This window comes from Aedes aegypti, chromosome 3 (assembly GCF_002204515.2).
Source record: "Aedes aegypti strain LVP_AGWG chromosome 3, AaegL5.0 Primary Assembly, whole genome shotgun sequence".
NCBI lineage: Eukaryota > Metazoa > Arthropoda > Insecta > Diptera > Culicidae > Aedes > Aedes aegypti.
Genome location: NC_035109.1, coordinates 380,347,713 through 380,366,935, shown reverse-complemented (window position 1 = coordinate 380,366,935; position 19,223 = coordinate 380,347,713).

Here is a 19,223-nt window from a genome sequence, read left to right as displayed (position 1 = left end):
ATCCCAAGGAAGTGTTGTAACTCACCACAATCAGTCATCTTGAAGAACTGGGATAACTTCTTTTTGATATCGTCCACCGTTTTGGCGCGTACTCCCATGATTAGCAAATCATCGACGTATATGACAATGTAGACATCATCGTTCCCCCTCTCGTCGATGCGGGTATATACACAATAGTCATTCTTCGATCTCTTGAACCCAAGCTTCAATAGTACCTGATTCAATTTCTCGTTCCAGCACTTCGGAGCTTGTTTCAGACCATATAACGATTTTTTCAACAGGCAGACTGTTTCAGCATCCGCTTCGACACCTTCGGGTATTGCCATATAAATTGTCTCTTGCAGTTCACCATGCAGGAAGGCCGTCTGCACATCCATTTGGTGTATAACCATGCCTCTTTGCAGCGCCACAGCTCGAATCGTCGTCAGTTTGGCTACCGGCGCATAGGTTTCTTGATAATCGATGCCAGATTTTTGAAGAAAGCCCTTTACGACCAATCTTGCCTTATGCCTAACGACATTTCCATCAGCATCTTCTTTAACGCAGAATACCCATTTTGGCTGCAATGGTTTCACTCCGGAGGGTCGCTTCACTAGTCGCCACACTTGGTTGGTATCCATCGAACGCAGCTCGTCCCGGACAGCCGCCAACCAACAGTCTCGATCATTGCGTCCATCGATCTCCTCATAGGAGGACGGCGGATCTGAAGAATCGGAATTGTCAGCAGCAGAGATTGCTCTGAATCCAGTTAAAAAATCGAAAAACTTACCTGGGAGCCTGCGCTCCCGTTTGCTGCGCCTGGTGTTTGACTCTGAACAGCCGTCACCTCTATGTTGCGAAGGGAGCGCCCCAGGATTTGCTTCCTCTTCAACTTCTTCAAATATGGTTTCTTCATCAGATTCATGATCGACAACATCAGTATGTGGTTCCTCTTCACCAGGATTATTCAACAGCTCCCCCTCTGACTCGTATAGCGTGGGGACTACCAACGGAACTTGACTTGATTCATCAGTTTGCTCTGCGTATGGAAAACATTCTTCGTTGAACTTCACGTCTCTCGCTATTATTATTTTTCTTGATGCTCTGTCCCAAAGCCGGTATCCGTTTGGAGCGTATCCAATCATCACCGTCTCACGGCTTTTGGGGTCCAATTTCTTCCTTTGTTGGCTCGGGATCCACGCCATGGCCTTGCATCCGAAAATCCTTATCTTGTCAAGGTTCGGTTTTGCATTCGTCCATCTTTCTGCAGGAGTAACGTTTTCAGGCACTGCCACCGTCGGACAACGGTTCAGGAGGTACGTCGCAGTGGGTGCCGCCTCTGACCACAGGTTCTTCGGAGCTTTTGAATCAATGAGCATTGATCTTACCTTCTCCACCAAAGTTCGGTTGAACCGTTCAGCTACTCCATTTTGTTGAGGGGAATAAGCTACTGTGGGTTGTACCTGAATGCCTCGCTTCTTGTAGTAGCTTCTTTGTTCGTTGGAAAAGAATTCCCGGCCTTGGTCCACAGTAAACTTGCATATTCTTGTCTGCCATTGAGTTGTAGCCATCGCTTCATACTCCTTAAAACATCGGTATACCTCAGACTTGCGCTTGATTGGATAGATTACAGCAAAATGCGTCCAGTCGTCTATGAACGATACGAAGTACCGCGATCCGTCCCAGGCCGGTGGATCAATAGGGCCACACACTTCTGAATGAACTCGTTCCAGTGGACGTGTGGCACGTTCTCGAACTCCATCGAATGATTCCCGGCACTGCTTGGCCATCACGCATGTATCCCAAAAACCAATTGTTTCAAGCTTCTTCGTAAACCCAGTGGCCATTTCATGCTTAACGAGAGTGTTCAATGCTTGCTGACTTGCATGTCCCATACGACGATGCCACAACTTGCTCATCCCAGCCACGCTGATATTAGCTACAGATCCGACATCCAATTCCAGTTGGTACAAGTTTCCGCGAAGGTATGCCACGCCAATAAGCTCTCCATTTTTCTTGAACTCCGCACGATCTTGACCTCCACGACCAGTGAATAGAACATCGATTCCAGGTTTTCTCGGAGATCCGGCAGGAGCACAACATTTTTTATCTGAAATTCAATTCCTTTGTTGGACATACCTTTTATATCTCCTGCGAACTTCCCGACGAGTGTCACATCATTCTTGGCTACATCGATTACGAAGGGATCCTTCAATTTCCGCATGGATCGCAGATGTTTTGCATCATTCACGAGATGATCACTGCATCCCGAGTCTACGCAAAAGTGGATCTTCCCTGCTTCAGACTTCGTCTGGTCACCGTTTGCCATGAATGCGACCGCCTTACTGCCGACTGCTGCATTTGCGTTACCTTCCAGCTTCTTTGACCGACAGTCCTTCTTCATGTGACCAAGTTTTCCACACCGATGGCACTTGCCAGTAAACTTCTTCTGGTTCTTCTTCTTGCCACCAATGAACGCTGCCCCGTTGTCTTCACTCGAGTCATCCAGACGGTCTTCACGCTTGCTTTCTTCAGCCAGCAGCCGCTGCTTGACTGTCTCTAGCTTCAGGTCCTTCTCCGCCAGATTCTTGAGTGCCGTCACCAAGGGGTCATAACTATCGGGCAGGGTTAAGAATAATTGACATACCAAATCACCTTCCTCCAGTTTGGCTCCTGCGGACTTGAGTTGCCGGACAAGGTCATCGAATACATTGAAATGAGCTCGCATTGAAGTTCCCTCCTTCTTACGTAAACGGGCCAATTGTTTCCTCAGCAACGTTTGGCTTGAAACTGACCGCTTCGCAAAGGTTTCTTCCAGAGCCTTCCACATTTCAGACGCCGTTTCCTTTTCCCGGACAACTTCAAGAATTTCATCCGCCACGAATCCCACCAGCACCGATTTAGCCTTCCTGTCCGTTTGCTCCCATTTTGCACGACCTGCATCGCCTACAGCCGGAGCTGGTTCCGACAACACGGACGATACTTCCACTGCATCCATGTGAAGCTTGACCCGGAAGCGCCAATTCTCGTAATTCGGTCCGGTCAGCTGCGAAATTCCTTCCTTTGACGAGCCCATAACCTATTGTAATATTAAGGACTGGGCGGATGGGCCAAGAGAAAGACTCAATCTCAAACAACTAAAGAACGTTTATTAGGAGAGAATGGTCTATACAGTTTGAAGGCTTGATTCGTAATGAACTCCACTAGCGCTTGTCAGTATTTCATGGCTTGCTCAGCAAGGCCTACTTCTTCAGAAATAATTGATGAATTAATTTTTTTTTACATCAAACGAACGCTTAAGATCCACACTTTGTAGGAAAAATATAAAAGTTTTGTAAAAATACGGTTTTGATAAGTATTTTGCCGACGCCGTGATGCTAGTGCTACTATAGGAACAGAAATTAGAAATAGTGCTACTATAGGCACATGTATTCCTATAGTGGCACACGCGATAATAAATACAAACATTTGAGTTTTCGTAGGTTTTATATCAAGCATAATTCTTCAAATCGGCGTAATCTAACATTTGCATGAAATCGAGAAAAATGCGATGCAACATATTGTAAAGCATTTTAAATCCTATTTAAAATGTTTTACATTTTTTCTATTGCTGTGTCTTCTAAAAGTTGAAGAAAAGAACACTGTTTCTAACCACTATTAAACAATTCAGATTTATTTTGAATTGGATGGAAAAACTGGTGAAATTATCGAATAAACCCTTTTGCTTTGGGCCACTCACATACACCATGATGATTCGTCGATACCATACCTTGATTGATACATACACCTTGCTTGATGCGTCGGTTTGACAGTTCGTTTTTCACATGCGTCACGTCGTATACACCAGTATTATTTTGAAGTTGCACATACACCGGTTTGCAAATTCCCATAAAACCTAATAAAGTTAGTAAATTCGACAGTTTCTACCTTTAACTACAACGAATATTGGGTTTCCGAATGTTTCCAATTTCAACTCGACTAACAGGAGCGCGGACGGAGCCGTGAGTAACAAAAGTAGATGGAGAACAGTTCTTGTGAGAAAATTGGTAAGAAATATTGACTAGAACCGAATACGAACGAATGTTCCACATCAGTTTGCCGACGCGTCAGCTAGCTGCAGCTGTAGAAATCCCAATTTCTCGATTTCCAACATGTTTAGTGATTCGGAAACGGTATGACGTATCTGCTGATTCAAATTTTATGTTTGATTCTGCATATAGGTCGCTTTACTATGAGCATATGTACGGTGTATGTGCTAGCATGAACAGTGTTGACAGTTGAGTCGCTTTGCAAACGTAGGGTGTATGTAGCCAAATTAAAAACACTGAGTAAAGTGCACATAGGGCAGAATTGAAATTTATTTCAAAAAATCGAAAAAATGGTTTTAGGAATACTTTTGTAGGCTCAATAAGTAGATTATGCGTTTGTCAAGCCCATGCAAAACAAATCTTGGTTTGTTTATTTTTTGCAGATACGTCGGAATGAAGAATTATGCTTGATATTTTTCCCACAAAACCAAGAATAAATTGATTTTTGGATTTAGCTGATATGGGGGTAACATTGATCACCCATGTAAACAAATTCGGTAATATTGAAAATACCGTTGCTTACTTAAATCATGGCTCTTGAAGTCGAATATGAAGATCAAATTCTTACAAGTAATTTACTTTTTGAGTTATTTTAAAAATTAAAAACACTTTGAACCGCGCAATACGCCTAAAGGTAGGCAATTTCCTGAGCAAATTCTGTATTCTTAATGATAGTTAATCAATGTTGCTTGATTGAATAAATTTATTAAAGATTTGACAAACGGAATCGTTTTTCAGCTATGCCATTTTAAGTAACAGTCGCATTTTCCTTGCTTATACCATTTGCAGAACTCGTGTGAGACTTGAATCTTCGGTAATGCCATCCTTAATGATAAAAATCATTGATTCAAAAAGTTGACAAATTTACGCATGAACGAAACGCAATTTTCGCAAAACCCTCAATTTTCATTAGCTTATGAATGTAAGAAAGAGAGGCACTATTCATAATCTTAAAATATTTCATCAATAAAAGATAATTCGAACTTTTTACGAGAAGGATCATACCGATCAATGTTGCCCCGCTGATCAATGTTACCCCGGATTACGGTAGTACTTTTTTCTTAAGGGACACCATAGAAGTTACTCTAGAGATTCAATCATGAATTGCTTCAAAGATCATTTCAAAATATTTTTCAAAAAATCATATGTGCTCAAGAAATTATTTCTTAAGAACTTCTATCACGATTCTCGCTTACAATATTTTTCGAGATTTCAACAATTATTTTCTCCAGGGATTTTCTATATTTTCTTAACAATAAATTGTTCAGATTTCAACCACAAAATTTCTTCAGAATTACTCCTTTGATTGTAGCTGTAAGTGTGAAACCTCAGAGGATTTTTGTAGCCATAAAAATTTTACTTGAAAAAATACATAAGAAATTGTTTGGATGAACTGCAGGAGTAATTTCACATGAAATCTTTGGACATTTGGAGGAGCTTCATGACCTTCGCAGTTCAAATTTGAAGAGGAATCCCGGGAAGAGTATTAATTATATCCTTGGATAATCTCAAGAGGAATTTTTAGGAGCAGCTCCTAGAGAACATGTGAAGGAATCCATATAAATTCCTGGAAAAGATAACTGGCGGAAACTGATATAGGAATTCTCGTAGATCTTCATGAAAAATCCCCAAATAAATTTATTTTAGAAACTGTAGAATGTTTTTTTTCTCAATTATAGCTCCTGTAGGAAAACTTTGGAAGAGCTTCTTTAGTTACAACTGGTGATATCGAAATAATCAAGAAAAAGCGTTGTAGTGCTCATGGATTTCCTGGAGCAAATTACGAAAAAATATCTTTTAACCCGTCCCTTGAAACAACACTGGAAGATTTTTGGGAGATTTCGGAGGTGGTGGAATCGATAGAAACATTTCTGAAGGAGATCCCAGATGTATACTAGAAGAGAACTTTTTAAAAGTTCCTTAAGTTTTTCCTCGAGGAATCTGAAAAGAAATTCCTGAGAATCCTGTGAAAAAATTGCGTAATAGTCTCTGAAGGTATCTCTGGAACCCTTGAAGAAAAGATTTACTGCAAGCAGAATGAAAGAAAATAGGTATTTAAAAGAACATTTTGCCTAAATTAGAGACTTTAGAGACCTAACGTTAAAATAGAGACTAAACTTCTAAAATGAGATCTACTACCAGTCTTGAATGTGTACAAACTATGTCCAGAAGATGGTAACTGATTTATTTTTTCAACCATAATTGAAATAAAAAATCGACTAGTTAAATAATACGGCCTGTAACATACCTTCAATGCTCCGCACATTTAGGTAGATCCGTCTGAATTACAAAATTAAACCAAGTTATTGAGAATTAATTTTGAATAGGTTTTTAGGCTACTCTAATCACTAATAACACTGATCATAGGGCCCCTACACATTGCCGACCAAGGTCACCTTCAAACTGAATTTTTATCAGCTTGTTTACGTGTAAGTTTTCTAGAAATAATATTAAATGAAATTCTTATCACAACTTGGGGGCCCCTATAAACTCGAGGCCCGGTGCGGATCGCACCCCACCGCACCCCCTAACTACGCTACTGGAACTACTTCAACGGAATTCAATTTTAATTTTGTAGGTAATAGGTATTACCTACAACTATTCTTAAAAAAAAACTACATTTTATTTTGATGTCCCTAGGCTGTTGTGGGGCCCAGTTAGCCGTAGCGGTAAACGCGCAGCTAATCAGCAAGACCAAGCTGAGGGTCGTGGGTTCGAATCCCACCGGTCGAGGATCTTTTCGGGTTGGAAATTTTCTCGACTTCCCAGGGCATAAAGTATCTTCGTACCTGCCACACGATATACGCATGCAAAAATGGTCATTGGCAAAGCTCTCAGTTAATAACTGTGGAAGTGCTCCACAGTGGGACGAAACTAAAAATTGACGGTCAAACACTCTTAGAGGCGTTTTAGCCCATAGGTGTCTTCGGGACATTGTTTTGAATTAGCATCCCGAGTAATAATAAAAAATATTTTTTAAATTAGACTAAATAGGGCACCCGAGCAAACATATTTTTTCGAAAAAAATTTTTTTTGGGCGATCATTACTTCAGCAAAGTTTTAGTTCTTTTCCATTTTCAAACAGGCTTTGCTGAACATACTTGATATTTTTGACTTCGTTTTCACGGGTTAAATTTTTAAATTTAACCCTATTTTTACCATAAATATCAGTTTTTTGACCATTTCTATGCTCAATGTGCAATTTACGAGCATGACATGTTCTACAACATTTTATATATTACAAAATACACAAATTTGCCAAATATACCAAAGCTGTGAAATCATCACATTCCAAGATATAATGAAATTATGTTAAAATTTTATAATTTTCGACCATTTTTCAAAGCAAGTTTCTCCTGAATCGGCACTTTTCGGGCAGCCATATTTAGTATACTTTGATGCCTTATTATATCAGATAAAGCCCCATGGCAACAGAATGATCGGATCTCACAGGGCTTATTGATTTCAACCATTTTTTGACGAGCTTTGGAATTTTGATCTTAAGATAGTTTTTTGACCTTGACACTGTGGTGCTCTTAAGAACACTAAGCTGAGAAAGCAGGCTCTTGTTCCAGTGGGACGTAATGCCAGAAAGAAGAAAAGAAGAAGACTGTTGCAAATTTTGAAGTTTTGCTCCCTCTTTGCCCCTCACTTCCAAGATCCTGCTCCACTTGGTCAAACCACCTGACTCGTTGCGCCCCTCCTCGTCTTATACCGGCCGGATTCGATTTAAATACAGTATTGGACGAAACATTTGCAACTTTTTCGATTTTCCATACAAATGACCACTTTGATAAACTATATCTCAGTTATTTTATGGACCTGATCTGAATGAAATGTTCATTTACATAACTTGAATTTTTAAACAATGTATTTTTGAGTGATTTTGCCAATCACAAGTTGAAAAGCAGTAACGGTTTTGACTAAAGTCAATTTTTTTGATGATTTTTTATAATTGACATAACTAAACATATTGAAGGAATAGCTTTCATGGTATCTTCAGCAAGTTTTAGATTTTTAACGAGACCAATAAGTTTGTTGAAGACAGTTTTCGTGTAGAGCTATTTCGAGATAAAAAGTTATGAATTTTTATGAATTTTTCGTCAAAAATTACACTTTAGTCAAAACTGTTATTAACTTATAAACTCGTGATTGAAAACATTATTCAAAAATCTATGTTAAAATTCAAGTTATATCTGATGTTCTGTGAAAGTTTCATTCGAATCGGTCCATAAATAACTGAGATCTAGTTTACCAAAGTTGGTCATTTTGTATGGAAAATCGAAAAAGTTGGCAAAATGTTTTGTCCAATACTGTACATATTTATCATTTTTACGGGACAGCTGTCGGCATTGCCGTCACAACGTATCCCGCCTGTCGTACCATTCCAGCTCTGGCGACTATCTGAATACTGGGTTCACCTTAGAGTTGCGCATGCTCGTAATTCATTGTTCTCCTCCATACGCCGTTCTCACATAATCTACCGAAGATCGTCCTAAGCACACATCGGTTCAAAAAACTCCTAGCGCTTGCAGGTTAGAGGAATTTATTTCTTTGAATTTCAATGCTGCAGTTGTTATCCGACGTTACCAATGATCCGAGCTAGATAAATTCGTCCACCACCTCGAACTCCTCTCCGGCGATCATCACACGTCTCCTCAAGCCAGCAGTTATTTCATAGATGAAAAAAATAATTTTAGTATATACCATTTAATTCCACTAGAGTTTGTATCCTTTGAACAGATACGAGTATTTCGACCTCAACTGTAAGGCCGTCTTCAGTGTCCGTGCACTTAAGTCGAGTCTAGTGAAGACGGCCCTTACAGTTGAGGTCCAAATACGCGTATCTGTCAAAGGATACAAATTCTAGTGGAATTAAATGGTATAGTTACTAAACTCTTTTTTTCATCTACTTATAGGTAGGAACGAACAGTTGGGGAAGAATCAACGTTGCTGGAAGACGTCGACAGCCCTGTTGGACCCCTATCCACGAAGCTGTGACAACAACGGCGCGAGAAGTGATCGTCACTGGTGAACGACGAAGACGAAACGACTGGTTCGATGAAGAGTGCCAGAGGGTGACAGACATGAAGAATGTCACCAGAAGCCGTATGCTTGTGGCCGGTACTCGACAGAACAGAGAGCGGAACAGGGCAGCGAGAGCCGAAAAAAAGCGAATCAACGCAGAAAGAAAAGGCAGCACGAAGAAAGTATGGTAGCTGACGCTCAAGAAAGCATGAGCCGGAATGATATGCGGAGATTTTATGCAACGGTCAATGGTGCGCGCACACAATACCGTACCAGTGTCCGCCATGTGCAAATGACCCGAGAAGGGAATTTGCTAACCGATAAAACGGCGGTGGCTGCCAGGTGGAAGGAGCACTTTGAACGGTGAGAATGGAAATGTAGCGAGGAACAGGATGAACATAGATGATGACGACCAAGCTGTGGACCCATCCGACCATAGCAGAGGTTAAAAAGGCTATCAGCGAGCTGAAGAACTGTAAGGCTGCTGGGAAGGACGAGATCCCGGTCGAGCTTCTCAAGCACGGAAGTGAGCAGCTTTACCAGTCGATCCACCGAGTACTTCTGAAGGTATGGGAGGACGAAGAATTGCCCACCGGCTGTTTGGATGGCCTCATCCGCGCCTATCTACTACAGAGGAATTACTCTGCTGAATTCGGCGTACAAAAATTCTGTCGCGCATCCTGTTTAACAAACTGAGACCGCTCGAGGAGTCCTTCGTCGGCGAATACCAAGCTGGTTTTCGTGAGGGCCGTTCGACAACGGACCAGATGTTTAGCTTGCCGAATGATCCTATATAAATTCGGGAGTAATAACTTGCAGACTCACCATCTGTTTATTGATTTCAAGGCGGCGTACGGCTCAGTGAAAAGAAATGAGCTTTGGCAGATAATGTATGAAAATGGTTTTCCGGCGAAACTAATTAGGCTGATACGTGCTACGCTGGATGGTTCGAAATCAAGTGTTTCGGATCGCAGACGAGGTGTCAACCTCGTTCGTGACGTTAGACGGATTGAAGCAGGGAGACGCACTTTTGAATTTACTGTTCAACATTGCACTCCGAGGGTGCTATTAGGAGATCTGACGTGCAGAGAAATGACACTATTATCACAAGGTCGCACATGCTCCTTGGCTTTGCGGACGAATATAGACCTGATTGGAATCGATCGCAGGTCAGTGGAGGAGGCCTTCGTGCCTCTGAAGAGGGAGACAGCGAGGAATAGGCCTGACCATTATTCTACCAAAACGGAGTACATTATTGCAGGTAGAGATAGAGTCAGGCATGGTGGTGTAGGTGCTGAGGTAGTGTTTGATGGGGATGTGTTTGAAGGTGTTGAAGAATTTGTTTACCTTGGAACACTTGTGACATGTGACAACGACGTTTCCCGCGAAGTGAAAAGACGTGTTGCGGCTGCGAATAGGGCTTTTACGGACAACGTAACCAGCTTAGGTCCCGCAGCATGCAAACGGAAACAAAATTCGCCCTGTATAAAACATTGATTCTTCCGGTGGCTCTCTACGGGCACGAAGCGTGAACGTTGAAAGAGGCAGACCGGAAAGGTCTCGGTGTTTTTCGAGCGTAAAGTGCTGCGGACAATACTCGGTGGGAAACTCGAAAATGGTGTGTGGCGCAGACGCATGAATCACGAGTTATATCAAGTGTACAAAGATGCAAATATTATCAAGCGTGTAAAATACGGCAGACTTCAGTGGGCTGGTCACTTAGTGCGAATGTAGGAAGAAAGAATTGCGAAAATAATATTCAGCAGGGAACCAGGTAGAGGTCGGCGGCTTCGGGGAAGACCACGAATACGCTGGCTGTACGCAGTGGAAGAGGACCTGGCGTATGAAGGTAGGTATAGGCTGAGGAGAGACTCGCGAAGAGGAAAAAAATCAACGTCATATGCAGCCCAGATTTCGCTGTCACGAAAACGTCAAATGCAGCCCGTTGTGAAAAAGTTAAAAGTATTGTATTCAAAATAAATTATTATTAAAAACCTTAATAAGTGGAGCAGTTTTTCCAAAGACGCTGATAAATCTAAACACAAGACAAGTTATTTATAATGTCTGCTACGCTTGCTTGCATGAAATTTCACTCAAAATGCCGTTTATGCTTCGGTGTGATTCAAACGCAGTAGTTTTTTGCTGCGATGGTCGTGTGAGAGCTTGAACGGCTTGCTCAAGACTGATGTAAATAATGAGGGGAACAAGAGAAAAACTCAGCAATCGCAGAAAAAGAAGACCGTCTCCGCGAGTCTCGTCTCAGGGTATAGGTATGCTACTAAAACAGCTCAAAGATTTATTATCAGTTATTTCGTCTTCGACGTAATTACCTACAATTCAACCCGTTCTGCTTTACGTTTCAGTCTGGTATGCTGCTCAGCAACCACCTGTAACGTTATTCCGACAATGTCTACGTCGTCAGCGAAACAGATTGACTACCTGTATTTATTGAAGATCATGTCCCGCATATTGAAGTCCGACCGTTTCATAACACCTAGCGCAATATTGAACAGGGAGCAGGAAAGACCATCGCCTTGTCGAAGTCCTTGGCGTGTTTTTAACGGGTCTGATTTTCTCCTGCTGCCTTGGCCTTCCGCCTCAGCGCCATTCAGGTGTCGTTCCATAGTGCTGATTCCATCTTTCAATCAACTCACGTTCGTCCGTCCAAAATACCTCCATCATTATCCCATCACTTTTCGGCTCGCGGAACAAAGCCTTTGCGGGATGCATTGATTTCTTGTAGAACTTACTCGTTTCTTGAAAACGATCCATTTCTTCGCATTCCAACTCTCACATGCGGCGCTTGTTATCCCGGAACAGATGGGTTTGCTGTCTTTACTTTCTGTTTATATGCACTCTGCGCTGCATTCTTCTCGTCCATGTCCACCAGCGAACGGTTCTTTCTCGGCGATCCCGTTTGTTGCGGCGAGTATGCTGCTGTGATTATTGTTTGATGCCTTCACGCTTCAGGAAAGCCATCAAATTGGAGCCACGGTATTCACCTCCTTGATCGGATCTCAACACTTTCGGCGGTTTGCCAAACTGTGTCTTTATCTACTGCCTGTAGTTCTGGATTGTATCAAACGTTTCGGGTATCCTCTTCAACTGATACACCGTTGTATACCGGCTGTGGTTATCGGTGAGGGTCAAGAAAAACCGACGACCACCCGGTGTCACGATGCGCATTGGTCCACTCAGATCACTGTAAACCAGATCCATCACAGCACTGGTTTTTTTCTCTGCCTTCTTCGTGAATTGTAGCCGTGCCATCTTTACCTTGGATACACGTTTCATCCGCATTTCTTGATGCTTATACCTGTTGTTAGTTGTCGGTTCTCCCAGCTCCTGAATTGTCTTCATGTCCCGATGACCGAGTTTGCGATGCCAATCATGCAGACAGCTTTTCGATTCACAACGCTCGTTCACAACACTCACATGCTCCACCATTTACAGATGGTAGAAACCGTCGCTTCGCCTCGCCACACCAGCGATTCGATCACCACTGGCAATCTTACATCCACTTTCGTTGAACTTCACGTCAGCACCTTTCTAGACAAGCTTTCCCAACTGAGACAAGGTTCATGTCCAGATCCGGGACGTACAGCATTCCGGTCAGCACAATCTGTTTTTCTTCACTGGTTCGCGCGTGAGTTTGGCAGTTGCCAACACCTTTCACTGCTGCCTTCTTCCCATCAGCTATCGTCACACAGCTCGGTGTACCTTCACGAGGGTTCTCAACACAAACGAAAAATTCACGATTGGCTCGCACCGCAGTCCACAATCCAATTCATCGCTGGTTCTTCTCGTGCGCTGAACAAAAAAATATATTTCACTCGACGCAGCCTTCCTTGCTTTTGCATGTTGCCTAGCAACCTTCTTGGTGTCGATGGTAACCGCTTGTTGACTTCCAGAATTTTCACCACGGTTCTGTTTCAGCCACAAAGCACAATCCCGCTTCTTGTGGCCATCCACAAGACGGTTTTGGACCTCGTTCGAGCGCCAGCGTAAGCTCGTCATCCGACCGCTTCTCGAAAGTGGAGGTCAGCGCATCGAATGTGTTAGGTAAACTGCGAAAAACTAAAACTACATGTAAGTCATCATCGAGCTTCGTACCAGCGTTGGCCAACTTCTTCAACAGAGTTTTTGAATTCGGCCAGGTGCTCATCAATATCGTCACCTTCTTGGAACTTGGGATAGCAAATCCGCTTCATGAGATGTACTTTCGACAACGACTTCTTCTCGTGTTGCTTCCGAAGGTTCTCCCACTCATCCTTGGCGGTCCGCGTAGCCCGAATATGGCCGTGTTGAGACCTGGTTTGCAGCAGCCCGATGATCGCACGTGCTTTTTGGTCACCTTCATCCCAAGCAGCCAGCTCTGCCACGTTCGCTCTGTTTTCAGCCTCTTCCGGCTTCACTGCGGGAACGATGTACTTCCAAAGGCTTTCTCGCACCAGCAGGAACTCAACTTCAAGCTTCCCGGTTTCGTAGTTTTTGTTCGTCAGTTCCGCGATTCCAGATCCATCTTGTACTTTTGCAAAATCTTGTACTTTGCCCAAAACCTCTTGGATGGTGAATGGCCGTAGACCGGGTGTTTCACTCTTGGTTGAATAAAACTTCTAATCTTGACAAGAGACAAACTTGGAAATTTATCTAACAAATCAACTAATCTATGTTTGCTATGATTAATAGTCGCCAACTAGATCTCATCTTGGGATGAAACACAGGTATTTCTCCCTTGTGGCCTGGCTCAAGAGCTTAAGCTGAAGCGCCATTCCTCGCACTCTGGAAAGAGATAAAGACCCTGCCAATATGCAATTGCTTTAGATAAATGATGGAAATTACTCGATTCCTGCTTTAGATGAAAAACACACACTTCTAAAAAGTATATCGGAACGAACTTGCCATTTTTTTTTTAAATTACAATTACAATTCAATTTAGTCTATGCTAGGTGTATGCTTTCTGTACTAAAGATTTTGATGTTGTAACGGTTCATCCATGCAACCGTTACAACATGTTACACACAGGAATTGAAGCCGTCAGATATTTTTGAATACATCCATTTTTTTCAAAATTCTTGGCTGGAAGCGTAAGATTTCATCGGTTTTCCATTGCCAATTGATTGATTTGACTTTATGTAAGCATATTAAACATATAGTAGGGTAGATTCACAATTATTGCATACTTGCCAATATTCCGAAAATATTACGTAGACGGCGTTGTTTTGAAAACCAAATTTTAATGTTAAATTATAATTCATACTGGTTTCTCATGGAAAAGTTAAAAACGATTTATTTGAAGTGGTATCAAACTATTGCATGCAGTGCGCTTCAAGTAGCACCCAAATTGTTACGTCATGAGGCAAATATTCCCCGTAATAGAATAGCTTATAAAGAAGTCAAATCTAAATGGATTTCATTGCTTTTTTCACCAAAATGGATAGTTATATTATGATTTCATAATATGAGGACAGCTTTCTTGAAAAACTTAGTTTTCCATTGTAAATATTAAAGCGTTCAGTAATTGGCGCACCACCAGCAGCTGCAGCCTAACTTATTTAATATGAAAAAAACGCCACGAGATGTGCAATGCCCATTATTACATGCATGAGTATGAGCATGAGCATAGATGACCGTACAATTCGTAGTTTCTACTCCGTGATTGACCAGAACAATCGAAGTTGCACGGAGATTTAATGAATGGGGCTCGGGATTAGGTTACCATTATCAATGTGCACAAATCGAGAGCTCAAATTTTAAAAGTCAATAACGGCGCCTGCCACGTCCTTAGGTCATCGGGGAAGGGAAGGAATGTTAGTTAGAACAACCGTTGTTACTAGAGACCGAGTATACCTCTGCATCTCCACAGTTGTCATGGAAAGGATATTGGGTTAGTGGGATAAGGATTAGATCTGGAAGTCACCAATGTTTGGTGATGCGATCCATGATATAACCACGCCTAACCGGATTTGCGAACTAATTCGCCGTACGCCGAATAAGTGTTCATCGCTCACACACACAAGAGCACGCGACGCGATCAATAAATCAAACACTACTGAGCGATCGCGGCACTTTTTCACTACGACGCGAACACGACGTGTAGTAATAAATAGAACGAAGTGTGCAATAATTGGGTTTTGACAAGGATTCATGAATATGGGAAAAAATCAATCAATTCGAATTAAAAGCACAAGCATCGACGAGACGGGGTTGGTGGTCTGATGGCTACCGCTTCTGCTTCATATGCAGAAGGTCATGGGTTCAATCCCAGGCCCGTCCCTTTCCTCGTACTTTGTAGTTGTATATCTCTCACTTGCTTCTATCTTTCATTCTAAATATATCACACTCAAACTATTCGTTCATAGCAAACGCTAGAACCAGAGACGGACAAGAAACCGTTTCCCTAACGCTTCCTACTTCCACGCGCACGCCTTTCTTACGCCTGATACATAGGCAGTCTGCTAACCACAAAAGCAAACCTCTCTGCCATGCCTTTCCCCCAATCCATACACTCCCGCATGAACTGGCGTGGATGCAGTGGAATATACGGTCTACGTGGGAGCCAGTTCAATGCATCATCAATTCCTCCCCCTTCCCCTCTTTGGTCTGCATTCTGACGTGGCAGGTGCCATTGTTGCCTAAAAAATAGAAGATCACCAGCACTTATACACTGAGGATGCCTGTTAGTCCCAAGCAGTCATTCGGTTGGTTCCTTGTGTAAGTGCAGCTGATCTGGCGATACTGGAGTGCATCCACGGGCGGCCAATCAAGCTCAAGCTCAAGCTCAATTCGAATTGAAAGCACAAGCATCGACGATTGCTTAATATATCTGCAGGTTTTTACGTAATTCTGATAGGTTTTAGAGATTCTGACATATTTTGAAAGCCGAATAACTGACGCTGCAGCCATAACCATGCAATCATTGACGATCTACCCTATCACAGGATTAGTCTTCAATCGAATGTAAATGCTGGGGGTCCATATCCAGCTTTTTACGAGCGCTAATGGCTGCCGCAAATAGGCTCGCTTTCTGGTAGGGTTCATTCGATTTGACGTTTGGCTTGGGTCCGCTCAATTTAAGAGGAAAATAACCATCATCGTTTTACAAATTTTCAAAACCAGTTTTTTTGCTCAAAATTGAAGCAATGCTCAAGAAAATCTATCATTGCATTGCACTTGCTATCTGAAATACGATGATAGATTTTCATAAGGATTGATTGAAATTTGAACAAAAAAACTGGTTTTCAAATTTTGATGATTGAATGATGGATTCTTGAGCCTTAAAAAGACCCAAGCTAAACGTCAAATCGAACGAACCCTACCAGAAAGTGAGCCTGTTTGCGGCAGCCATTAGCTCTTTTGAAAAGCTGGATATACTTTAAGGGTCCAAAATATTGAAAAAAAAAATAGTACTTTACAATTGAATTATTTTCGACGTATTTTTCTCTCATAGAGGAAATTTGTCTCATCATTTTGGCATGATCATTGACTTATTACGCTGTACAAATAAATAAATAATAAAAGGTTCAAATTAAGACCGTAACCCTACGTATTGTTCAGTTGTTGAGGTATTGTCCACACCTCAATTTTGTATTATTATAATATATTGTTTGAATTATTGTTTAAACAATTAAAAACTAGCGTACCCTACGTGGCTAGCCACGTACCAACGGAACTTAGAAGGAAAAACTGTTTATAACCTTTGTAATGTCGAATTCGTTTTTGAACCTATGTTGGAATTGGCGCAACTCGTTCTGAATCACAGTTTCAACCCCAACCCGATTGAGGTTCGACCGAAGTAATCACCGACCCAGTTCCTAAAAAAGAAAACGACATAAGATTGATTGTATCTGCGTTCAATGCACAATGGAAACATAAGCTAGGAAAAACTGTGATAGTGTTCCTAGAACAAAAACAGCTGACACCGTCCCAAAGGAGACGAACAGTCACCCCACAGTTATGGATCAGTTAAGGGTCATTTTCCGGAATAATCTATATAAATAAAAATGGAATGGTGTTTGTATGTCACGAAATGGCTTACGAACGGGTCCACGGATTTGAATGATTCTTCCTCCGCTTTGTTCGTCAGGGGCTCCGACGTGTTTGTGTGTATAAAAATTCCAGAACATTCGCCAGGAATGTTGTACAAACAAAAGTGAACGGAACTGTCGTTTTGTATGGGACGATCCATAGCGTTTTCCAACAGCCTACTTGATGGCAAGACGAAGTTTGCCGGGACCACTAGTGATTTATAATCAAGGTGGCGCTGTACGAAAGGTATGTTAGTGAAAGCATACGTTTTTGCATTTCCTTCGGAATCGTCTTATCTGTGATTCATAATTGCACACCAAATAATTGTTTGCTGAAATCGGATAATTTTTGATGAAATTTGTCGAGCTGACATTTTTAGTGAATCGAATTGCTGATCTTCAATGCAGAACGCTGAAAAATTAACAGGTTTCTACTAAAACTCAGCAATTTGATTTACTGGAAATATCAGCTCAACGAATTTCAACAAAACATTGCTGATTTCAACGAAAAAAAAAATAGTGTGTGTGGTATGGCTTTCAATCCCTTACAGTTATGAATTACTCTGACCACTGAGGACTGCTGGAGAACAGTAAAAGCAGCCATCAACGATGCAGCTGAGAGCAACGTCGGGTACGTGGGACGGAGTCGACGGAACGATTGGTTCGACGAGGAGTGCCAGGAGGTTTTGAAGGAGAAGAATGCAGCGCGGGCGGTCATGCTGCAGCAAGGGACCCGGCAGAACGTGGAACGCTATAAACGGAAACGGCAACAGCAGACCCGCCTCTTTCGGGAGAAAAAACGCCGCCTGGAGGAGACGGAGTGCGAGGAGATAGAACAGCTGTGCCGGTCTCAGGAAACGCGTAGGTTCTATCAGAAGCTCAACGCATCCCGCAACGGCTTCGTGCCGCGAGCCGATATGTGCAGGGATAAGGATGGGAGCATTCTGACGGACGAGCGTGAGGTGATCGAAAGGTGGAAGCAGCACTTCGACGAGCACCTGAATGGTGCTGAGAGCACAGGCAATAAAGGACGGGACAACGGAGGAAATACCTTCGTCAGTACTGCGGAAGATGGAAACCAACCAGCCCCCACTTTGAGGGAGGTTAAGGATGTCATTCACCAGCTCAAGAACAATAAAGCTGCTGGTATGGATGGTATTGGAGCTGAACTCATAAAAAAGATGGGTCCGGAAAGGCTGGCCATTTGTCTGCACCGGCTAATAGGCACAATCTGGGAAACAGAACAGCTACCGGAGGAGTGGAAGGAAGGGGTAATCTGCCCCATCTACAAGAAAGGCGACAAGTTAGATTGTGAGAACTTTCGAGCGATCACCATTCTAAATGCGGCCTATAAAGTATTATCCCAGATCATCTGCCGTCGTTTGTCACCTGTAGTAAACGAGTTCGTAGGAAGTTATCAAGCCGGCTTCGTTGACAGCCGATCGACAACGGACCAGATCTTTACTGTATGGCAAATCCTCCAAAAATGTCGTGAATACCAGGTCCCAACGCATCACCTTTTCATCTATTTCAAGGCGGCATACGACAGTATCGACCGCGTAGAGCTATGGAAAATCATGGACGAGAACAGCTTCCCCGGGAAGCTCACGAGACTGATAAGAGCGACGATGGAAGGTGTGCAAAATTGTGTGAAGGTTTCAGGCGAACACTCCAGTTCGTTTGGATCCCTCCGGGGACTACGACAAGGTGATGGACTTTCGTGTCTGTTGTTCAATATTGCGCTAGAAGGTGTTATGCGAAGAGCCGGGCTTAACAGCCGGGGTACGATTTTTACGAGATCCAGCCAATTTATTTGCTTCGCGGATGATATGGACATCGTCGGCCGAACATTTGAAAAGGTGGCAGACCTGTACACCCGCCTGAAACGCGAGGCAGCAAAAGTTGGACTGGTGGTGAATGCGGCCAAGACAAAGTACATGCTAGCTGGTGGGGTCGAGCGCGACAGGGCTTGCCTAGGTAGCAGTGTTACGATAGACGGGGATACGTTCGAGGTGGTCGACGAGTTCGTCTACCTTGGATCCTTGCTGACGGCTGACAATAACGTTAGCCGTGAAATACGGAGGCGCATCATCAGTGGAAG